This window comes from Acomys minous (genome assembly GCF_964271855.1).
Source record: "Acomys minous genome assembly, chromosome: 8".
Lineage (NCBI taxonomy): Eukaryota > Metazoa > Chordata > Mammalia > Rodentia > Muridae > Acomys > Acomys minous.
In genome coordinates this window covers 23,832,076-23,842,596 of record NC_140489.1, presented here as the reverse complement: position 1 = coordinate 23,842,596, position 10,521 = coordinate 23,832,076, and the positions used below count along the sequence as shown (strand labels likewise).

At 36.8% G+C, this 10,521-nt stretch overlaps 1 long non-coding RNA gene across 2 annotated transcripts in view; it reads left to right on the top strand.

Annotated features, from left to right (window-relative positions):
- Positions 1 to 2,945: 2,945 nt before the first annotated feature.
- The window catches only part of LOC311603486, a 127,803-nt gene continuing 120,227 nt past the window's right edge, over positions 2,946 to 10,521 (top strand). For both annotated transcript variants that reach the window (XR_014781101.1, XR_014781102.1), the window contains exons 1-3: positions 2,946 to 2,990; positions 6,417 to 6,624; positions 7,378 to 7,521. This is a non-coding gene — a long non-coding RNA (uncharacterized lncRNA). The remainder of the gene's footprint in view (positions 2,991 to 6,416; positions 6,625 to 7,377; positions 7,522 to 10,521) is intronic.

Sequence of the window (10,521 nt, the reverse complement as noted above, 5' to 3'; positions counted from 1 at the left end):
GAATGGATTATTTGGAATTACAGAGTGAAAATTCGACAGCAATAATTAAAAGAAAGGCACATATATCTCTCTCATTTAGCTAATTAAAAAATAAATGCACCTAATTTGATAATCAGCTGTTGCTCTTTAACAAGGTGAAGCATTGTTTACTGACATCATAGTCATTGCACGTGGAAAATACAAAGTAGTTAACCTTTTCCGAGAACAGCTGGTGGCTTTTAATAAAAATGCCCTCACTTTAACTAATATCAATCACAATTAGTATATGATAGGTGTATGTTTCTGAAGGATTTTTAGTGTAATTTACCTTAAATTATTTTTCACTTATTCAGTTACTCATCATTTTTTTCTAACATAATCATGGGCTAGTTATACTACATCATTGTTCTAAGATCATTAAATATGTATGAATAACACATGATATGGTGATGACAGTGAAATGATCTTTATTTAAAATAGGCAATTTGTACTTTTATTTACTTCCTTCTTTATAAAACCTGACTTACTCTTTAAACCCATCTTAACCATGAAAGAAAACAGTATTTCTAGTTACAGAAAAGAAAATGATGCCAACCAAGGCAAATTGTTTGTCCCTGGATTTTAAATGGTGCAGCCAAGACTGGAATGTGGCTATTTAAAAGTTTAAATAAAGATCTTAATTAGAGTTGCTATCACAAAAAAAAAAAAATCAGAGGCTAGAGGTTTGAACTCTTTTGTTTTTCACAGATCTCCTTGCTGAGAAGCCATGTTAAAAGTGACAGCATTATTAGTTTAATGTCAAGGACCGTTCTCCTGCTGCTGGATGCCTAGCATCTTTCTCCCAGTATCTTCAGATGGTAGAGTAGGAGAATTCTGACATGATCTCATGAAGGGACCATAATGCCACAAGAGCGCCACACTCATGGTCTTATCTAGAACAAATTACACTCTTGTGAGCTCTATCTCAGAACACTATCCCACTTGAGATCATAGCAATGCTAGCAGTCTGTGGGAAGACACACATATCCAGTCTACAGCAAAGCACAAATAGCTTTATAGCTGGAAACTATAAGAGAAAGGGATGTAATTTTAAGTGTGTTTGTGTGTGTGTGTGTGTGTGTGTGTGTGTGTGTGTGTGTGTGTGTGTGTGTGGTAGAGGATGACTTTGTGATTCCTCACATGTAAATGTCAGAGGTCAACTTTATGGAATTTTTTCTCTCCTTCCATCATTACACTGGTCTATGAGATCAAGCTCAGCTCTCCAGGCTTTGTGATTTAAATACCTTTACCCCATGAGTGATCTTACTAGACCATGGAATGTAATATTTTTTGAGGAAGCAAAGAAACTGAAATGGCAAAATACCTTCAGTTTAATAAGTAAAGCAGAGAAAGATCAGATAAAGAAAGAAAAAATTATTTCTCTTTTCCATATTATTGTATTTTCTCACTCAAGTTATCTCAATGCTCTTATTTAAATATATTCACTACATAAACATTTTGTCTGGACTTATTTTTATTATGACTTTATCTGTACCAATTTATACTTTTTTTGAGAACCTATAATGAGATTATGATGCTCAAATACTCATACCATAACACTAAGTCCCATGATGAAAAATAATGTGCCCATTTTTTCCATTTTTAATTATGTTTTTAACATATACACTTATATTATTAAACATGAATAAAATAAACTACATACAGCAGGAAGAACCACACATGAAAAATATTTAGGGTAATTAAGTAATACAAGCTAATTGCTTGTTGAACAAATCATGGTCATGTCAACTACTAGTCTAATTTTATCACAAGAATGTGCCCATTTATTAACAGAAGCATCTGTTCTGGAGAGTTGATGGTATTTTGAAAAACAGCATTCCACTGAATTGATACAGAGGTTATGAAAATCTCTACTCACTGTTTTTCTTTTTTCTTCACTGGATCCTGGTGATTAAAACTGAAACAACTTCGCTGAGTCAGAAACAAAATAAGCAAATTTCTTTTTTCACAATAAGTACTTTATAATAACAATACTGTCTGCCATAGTTTGCGAATGTAGACTTATTGTACTCATATGAGTAATGCAAAAGATAAAATCCAAATATGCTGCATGACCCACCTGTGAACGTCACAGGACAGTTATTCCTCTAACGTCTCAGTTTCTTTGAGAACAAGTGACTAACTCGTGGTCACATAACAAATCAATTAAGGCTTAAGAAAGCAAGTGCCCTATACTTTGTTTGCTTCAATGAAAGGGTTTATGCATGTTGAATTATGTTTCTTTTAATTGAATTTGAGTCAGCACACATTAGTAAACAAAAATTTCATGTATATAAATGCTAAATACTCTGAAATAAAACCAAACAAACAAATAAAAACAAGACTAGTTTCTCCACAGAGAAAAGAACCAAGTTATTTTCTTGATATTAACTCAGATCCTGACAGGTCTGACTTAGGACAAGGGCTTTGAAGTAAAAGCCTGACAGTTTGTGATATTAGCAATTTATAAAATAATCTCATCTCCACTGATACAATGTCAACTTGTCACACTACGAAAATGTCCTTTTATCCTGTCAGATTATCCAGCATAACAACTGCTTTCTCTCAGCTGTCAGGAATCTGAGGGCAAGGGTGAGGGAACATTAATTTCTTTTCCGTTGAGCAGGCTTTTTACCTCCTCTGCAAGCCAGGCTTAAAAAACAAAATTCTATGATACAGAAGGTTCGCGTTCATCATGGAATAATCTTTTTTTTACAAGAGTGTAGTTTTCCTAATTCTGTGAGTTATTTAATTATACATTAATAATACATAAAAGACTATGACTTCCTCAGTACAGTGTAATTATGATTTTTGTTTCTTCCACTGTAACACCATCTCATACTTCATGAAAATTCCACGGATTGTCACATCACAATGATTCAGTTAGGTTTAATTCCTCTGTTCTGTCAAGTCAGGGCCATATCCCACAATATCTGGTGTATTTGGCATACTGTTGGAGTTATCTTTTGTGAGTGAGTATTTAGGTTATATTTCACTATTTTTTATGAAAAATGTCTATTTATTTTTTTCCACTATTGTCCTATTATATGTTCTATAAGAAATTTGGAAAGGTCCATTAGAAGGATCTGCTCTCTGGGTTAGGTAATCCCTGGTGGTCTTCTTTACACTTTCTCAAAACTAAGTTATTATTAGGATGAGAGTGAGAAGCTGTGGAGAAGGGATGCACTGCTCCTCACTCATGAGGGCTGCCTCATGCACCATCAGCAAAGGTCAGGGCTTCTGTGATGTTTTTGTGGTGATACTTGAGCACACAAATCCCTTAACTTCCTGATATTCTGGTAAGTGAGGCAAGGCATGGAGAGAACCTACCTCAGTGTATTAAAGATTTTAAATGGCAAACCTATGGCTACCAACATGATGAATGGAGAAAAATCTCAGTTTTCACTAAGGTCAGATATAAGGCAAAAGGTCTACCCTGTATCCATTTATTCAGTACAATGCTTCAAGTCTTAGCTAGAGGAAAAGAGCAAAGGATGAAATAAATGTGATGCAAAGAGTCCAAGAAGTAGTCAAAGTAGTATTTGCAGATGAAATCTTTACTTTAAAGAGACTACCAAAAACTCTAAGTGGTGATAAGTGATTTCAAACATAGAGAATTAACAACACAAATGAAACAAATAGCCTTCCAAATATTTTGTTTTGTTTTAGGGTTCTGATAAAAATTTCACTCTATCCTAGTCTGGCATCAAACTAACAGCAATTCCCCTGTTTCAGAATTCCAAATATTAAGACTGAACAACGATCCAATATGCCTGGGGTGAAATATCACTTGGGTATTTGCCTGTTCTGATTTTCTTTTAGAGAGACTCAGAAGTCAAAAACTAAGAAACATTCTGAGAAAACTATTCTTCTAGGGACTGGTCCAATTAGTGGGACACCTGACCCATGATGACCAGGCCTTCAAGTAAAAGAGCATCCCAGCCTCCCTGTGATACCAAATACAGTAGAAATTATTTGATTCCTAACAGGGTTAATATTTTTCTATTATAAATTACTTTTGCCTTGTCTCTTGCCTACAGATAGATTCATGCCTCTAGACCATTGATAACTTCCACCTGAAATCCCATCTGGTCTCTATTATCATGTGCAGTGATAAAATCCAAACAGTGGTAGCTAGTGCAGTGCCGGCCTTGATAAAAGGCATGCCTTCCTTTTTTTTTCAATTCTCCTTGCAGCTCTCCTCCAGGTCCAAACCTCCCTCCTTTTCACTCTATCTACCCTGGCCCTTCCCTATTCCTCAGATAAGGAGAGCCTCCCCCATCACCCACACCATCAGGACTGAGCTCATCTTCTTCCTCTGTGGCCAGGCATAGCAGCCTTGTCAGGCAGGAAGTGATTGAAAAGCAGGCAACAGAGTGCATGTCAGAGACAGCCCTCTCTTCTCTTTCTAGGGGACACATGGTGGCCATCGAGGATAACATGTACGTGTAAGGGACCTAGGTCAAGTTCTTGCATAGTCCCTACAACCTGTGAGGCTTCTTTCCATCCCTGGCACGCCTTTCCTATACTGCAGATTGTGTTTCTAACACTGCGACTGTGAAGGCCAGAGAGGGCTCACCAGTTAACAGTGATTACTGCCTATTTGTGGAACCTGTTCCCTTAGATGTGATGCTTCTCTGGCCTCAGTAGAAGAGGATGCTCTTACTCTTGCTGTTACTTGAGGGGCCAGGGTGGGTTGTTAACCCTTAGCATTCCCTTTCTCTGAGAGAGGGGAATGGGGATAAAAGGCCATGAAGGCAAGACTGGGAGGAGAGGGGTAGTGGTTGAGATCCTGCTATAATGTGATTAAATTAAAAAAAAAAAAAAAAAGAACGCAAACTAGTACAACCACTTTGGAAATCTATCTGGCGCTTTCTCAGAAAAATGGGAATAGGGCTTCCTCAAGACCTAGCTATTCCACTCCTTGGAATATACTCAGAAGATGCACTACCACACAACAAGGACATATGCTCAACCATGTTCATAGCTGCCCTATTCATAATAGCTAGAGCATGGAAACAGCCTACGTGTCCTTCAGTAGAAGAATGGATAAAGAAACTGTGGTACATTTACACTATGGAATACTACTCAGCTATTAAAAACAAGGAATTTCCAAAATTTGTGGACAAATGGATTGAACTAGAAATTATTATAATGAGTGAGTTCACCCAGAAGCAAAAAGAGTTAAATGGTATATACTCACTTATATTGAGACACGAGTCCAAGGGGTACATCCCCATGAAAAACTTTACCTACGGAAAGTGGGTCAGAGGGGAGGACATCCTATTGAGACTTTAGGTGTGAGAAGCCTGGGAGAACGAGGAAATAGAAGGATCCAGTGGGTCCTGGAAAATTACAGGTGGGTCTGGGCCCTGGGGGCCTCCTAAAACTATGGCAACAGCCAAGGAAAATATAGGCAGTAAACTTCAAACTGCTACCCAGGCTAGCTGATGGACAGGATATTCTCCACCGTTAAGTGGAGAAGGCGATCTGACTTTCACACAAATTCTGGTGCCCCATATTTGACCATGTCCCTTGGATGAGGATGCCTGGTGGCACTCAGAGGAAGAGTGCCAAGAGGAGATTCAATTCCCTATGAGCATATACAGGGGGAGGAGGTCCCCCTCAGTCACAGACATAGGGGAGGGGAGTAGGGGGGGAAGCAGGAGGGAGGGAGGAATGGGAGGATACAAGGGATGGGCTAACAACTGAGATGTAATAAAAAATAAATAAAAACATAAAAGAAGACAAAACAAACAAAAACATCAACTTCTTTAATAAATAAAAATAAAAATAAGTGATTACTGTTCATGTAGAGGACCCAGGGTCAGCTTTCAGCACCTACATTAGATGAATCAAAATGGGCTGTACTCTTAATTCCAGAGGATCTGAGCCCCTTTGGACTTTGTGGGTACCTACACCCAGTCAGTGCAGAGAAGTTCACACAAGCTCACACATACACATTCACATAATAACTACTTTAAATACATTGAAATTGTGACTATGATTTAAAGCCTGCTGATCACAACCCCTTTAGATTTCTTAAGCATGAAGAAGCTCATAAAAATTTGTTTTACTCACTCATTAGAGTAAGCTCTTGAGCTTCCTAGCCTCAGCAGGCACTAAAACAAACTTAGGCAAAACAAGCATGGTAACTGCATGTCTACATGGCCGAGAGGCTCCTACAAAATAGTATTGTTTTACTTCATTGATTTTTATTGTAATGGAATTCTACTGTTTGCTGGAAGGAAAAACTGTAATTTACTTAGCAGATGAAGAAGTCTAATTTTAGAAGAAGTTCTGGTCAGTTGTTAATTAGTGAGTTGGGACTAATTTTTACCTGATGCTTTCATTGTCTCTCTTCTTTCACAACAACTTCTCTTCTTTCTCTTTTCTAGGTCCATTTGTTCATCCTGTTCTCTCATAACAGTAATACTGTCGTAAGCATAAGAAGAAATACTGTTGTTGTTGAATTGCAGCCTAAGACCATGGTGATCTGGTAGGATACAAGGCGTTATTTCAATCCTCTTGTGTCTGTTGAGGCTTGCTTTGTGACCTACGATGTGATCAATTTTAGAAAAGGTTCCATGGGGTGCAGAGAAGAAGGTATATCCCTTCTTGTTTGGGTGAAAGGTTCTATAGATATCTGTTAGATCCATTTGATTCATGGCATTGGTTAATGATGTTGTTTCTCGGCTTAGTTTCTGTTTCAATGACCTATCCTTTAGTGAGAGTGGGATGTTAAAGTTCAATGTGTAGCCTTGGCTGTCGTGGACTCGCTTGGTAGACCAGGCTGGCCTTGAGTTCACAGCTATCCTTGCCTTTGCCCTTGCCTCCTGACTGCTAGGATTAAAAGCGTGCTCCACCATGCCTGGCTAAACGTGTAGCCCAGGCTAGCCTTGTACTCATTATTCTCTTGCCTCTGCCTCCTTCAGCAAATCCTACCAGTATGCACCACCACAACCGGCTAGAAGAAATACAATTTAAAAGCAAAAATAGTAAGTCACAGAGGGGAATATTTTTGATGGTAATGTTTTATGAGTTATATTATTTTTCTCATTTCTAAAAAATATTTAAAAGCAGCATATTACATAAGAATATCTAAGAGTCGTCAGGTAACTTAGAACTTTGAAATGACTGAAAAGCCAGTTTTAAGGTCTATTCCAGTGGTAGCTAGTCATTGGCACTTTCCTTGCTTTGATAGTTTGTACCTATCTTACTCATTGAGAAAGGAAATTGCCTGATTAATGAATAGTAAGAGGCTACAGGTATTAGATGCAGGAGACATTGGCACAATAAGTTACATGTTGTATAGTTATATGACAGGAAAGATGTGCTATGTATGTTTATTTTTTTTAGATGAATGTGCCAGGTAAAAAAAGAAGAAGAAGAAGAAAAAGAAGAAGAAGAAGAAGAAGAAGAAGAAGAAGAAGAAGAAGAAGAAGAAGAAGAAGAAACAAATGTCAGCATTTTTCTGAATCTTCATTTTTTTAATATCTCAAGGTAAATACCATGCATCACATTATGTAAAAAAGAATAACAAAAATTTAGGACTTGTGATGAAAGTTGTCAAAGATGATGTAAAACTTATTCTGTTAGTAGCCGTACAAACCCATAAAAGTTAATTATGGAAAAAGTTTATCCCTTTTTATGGACCTGTGGCCAGTGGAGGGATTAAAGCTATGTAAGCATTCTCTAAGGATTTTCTCTCAACATCAGCACAATAAACGCTTCCAGCTCTCTAAGAATGTGGGGCAGCTAGACAGATGGCACAATGTGTTTTGTTCTTCACACTTACAAGAAACCCATCAGGAAAAAGTGGTCAAGATAGTTCTCCTGATGTGATATTATCTGGCAGTCTGGCCTCCAGTTAAGTGCTCTATTCATATTAGACAATGATGTTTTAACAAATTTAGACATAACATACAAGTTTAAAGATTTCAGTTTACGAGATCTGACTTTTTGAAAACTAAGCAACACCCATTTTTTTTTCTAAAAGTAAAGTGTAAGTAAATAAAAAAAAAAACAATAATAACAACAAAACATTCTTGGGGCTCCCAATGTGAGTACTGCCTTACCACTAAGCCAGAAAGGTATGCTGCTCTATTTTGAAAGAAGTCCTTAGTTTAAGGTCATGGATACATTCATAGGATATGAGACGAGACAGAATATTAGGAATAAAAAAAAAAACAAACTTAGGATTAAGACAATATAATTATAAAATCTAGACTAAGCTCTATGGGGCTACCATTGAATGAAATGCAGCAGAGACATTGGTTCATCTGTGAAAGCCACATTTATAACTTCAAATGTAGGGAAAATGTTCTGCGAGGGCATGGCCTGGCAACAAGTTTCTCTGACCATTTGAGAAATGTTGGCTGTGATAACTCTGGCTGCTTGGTGTGCTCTGTTCTTTGGGCACTTGTGTATAACACATATTCTTTAATGTAAATCAATCTGTTGTAAACTTTGTTGGAAAACAAGACTGTTGTGCTAGAAATTCCCAATGCTGACATACTTCTTAACAGATTATTTATGAAATTTGGGCAAACTCAGTCCCAAGACAGTTAGCAAAAACAAAACAGTGTACTGGAAAAAAGAGAAAAAAAATGTATTACAAAGCTTAATTCACATTTGTCACAGGTACCAAGTTCTTTTTCTTTCATTTTATTATTTTATTGTGAAAAATATCAAATAAAAGCATGACATATCAAAAACCTAAAATAATGCAGGAATATGCTTAAGGTACATTTCTTATCAACACCGACTCAACAGTCTAATGGGAAAGAGTTAAACTCAAAAGTCATCTGGTTGGAACACAAAAGGCTATCAAGTGGAGAGTGGAGGAGAAGGCTCTGTTTGTTTAGATACAGATATACATGAACATTCAGGTGGCAAAATATTTCACTATTGGTGAAAGAAATGACTCTTGTTCAAAACAACCAATGAGTAACTCATGTAGGAGCATTGGGTTTTTGTCAGTCCAAGGGTTAGAATTTAAAAATAAAGCTACCATCATGGCTGACTTCTGGTCAGATTCCTCTTGATGTCTAATAACTAGGTAGTCCTTGATTCTTCTGGATTCTTTACATAGCACTTATCTTCAGAAGGAGAAAGAAAGAGGAAGGAGAGAAAGAGAAAGACAAGGGAGAGAGGGCTATTTTCTCTTCTTTTTCTAATTGTGGAGCCCAATTAGATTAAGGATCTACTTTAAAAATCTCATCTAACTTGCTGCCTCCCAAATCACTAAAACTTGAATATCTTAATTGCTTGGGAGCAGCAATTTTAGAATTTTTTTCAGGCATTAAAATATTTAAATAACAATGAGATATCTTTGGGATTGGGAACACATATACACAAGAAGTTTATTTATACACCTAGACTGAAGGTGAGTTTATGTGACATTAAAATATAGTTTTGTTCATATAACAAAGATTCATAGAAGAGAAGCCTGAAGCATTAAGCCATTACTCAAAATGTTTTGAAGTAGTGTTGATACTTACATGGGGGTTCCCAATATGCAGTTATATTAAAAGAGACAGATTTGGCATATACATCTAGGAGTGAAAATTTGGACTATGGAGGATAAGGAAGACAAATGGACTGTAAAGTTTGAAGTGCAATACAGACCTTACAATGTCCCCTGAGTGAGGATTGAGTGTCTAATGTAGTGTCCCTACTGAGCTACAAGGGCCAAGCCTGCATATTCTACCTCTTTGCATGAAGCTAGCCCTAGTGTGACCATCATCTTAAGTAACACATCTAATGCATCTGTCCACTTCTAGCACATCCTTGATGTTGGTGAGAACTGAAAGACCTGACAGCTAGGTTATTACTCTTCAACTAGAGAGCAAGTCTTTCTTGAGGAACTTTGAGTAGTTCCTCTTTGTGTCCAACATAAAAAATGTGTAACTGTTTCTACAGATAGTTCATTAAGCTAGGAAATCAAGTATTTTATTCAACATTTCAGTGGCAATTAAATATTATTGTTGAGGATAGACTGTGTTAAGATCCTCAATCTGTTGACTTTTCATGTTCATTGATTCACATATTCCTTCTGATTTATTCTCTTTCTGTTTAGTTTAGGTATGAAATTTAGGGACTGTTTTAAATAGTAACTCCTTCGTGTCCTGAGTTCTCCTGTAGTCAATTTCCTAGGATCTCAAGGCCATACTTCATGTATTTTCTTGTGGACTAAATGCAGCTGAACGTTATTCAAGTGTATCCTAGAAGACTAGTAAAACTTGCTTGATTTGAATAGTTGTGGTACATGGCAAGTTTGACTCAATTCTGCAATGATAATTTTTACTTTCTTCCTCTTTATTTCCCCCAAATCTTCATTTCTATTCCTTGTGTCACTACAGTTGAAGAATCTGTCTGGAGGAAACAGAAAACTTCATGAATTTGTCCTCTTAACACTCCAACAGCAAATCAAGGATTCAGATATTGTTAACATCTATTTTCTCTCTGTTAATACACAAAGAGTATCTTTTCACAAAGGGT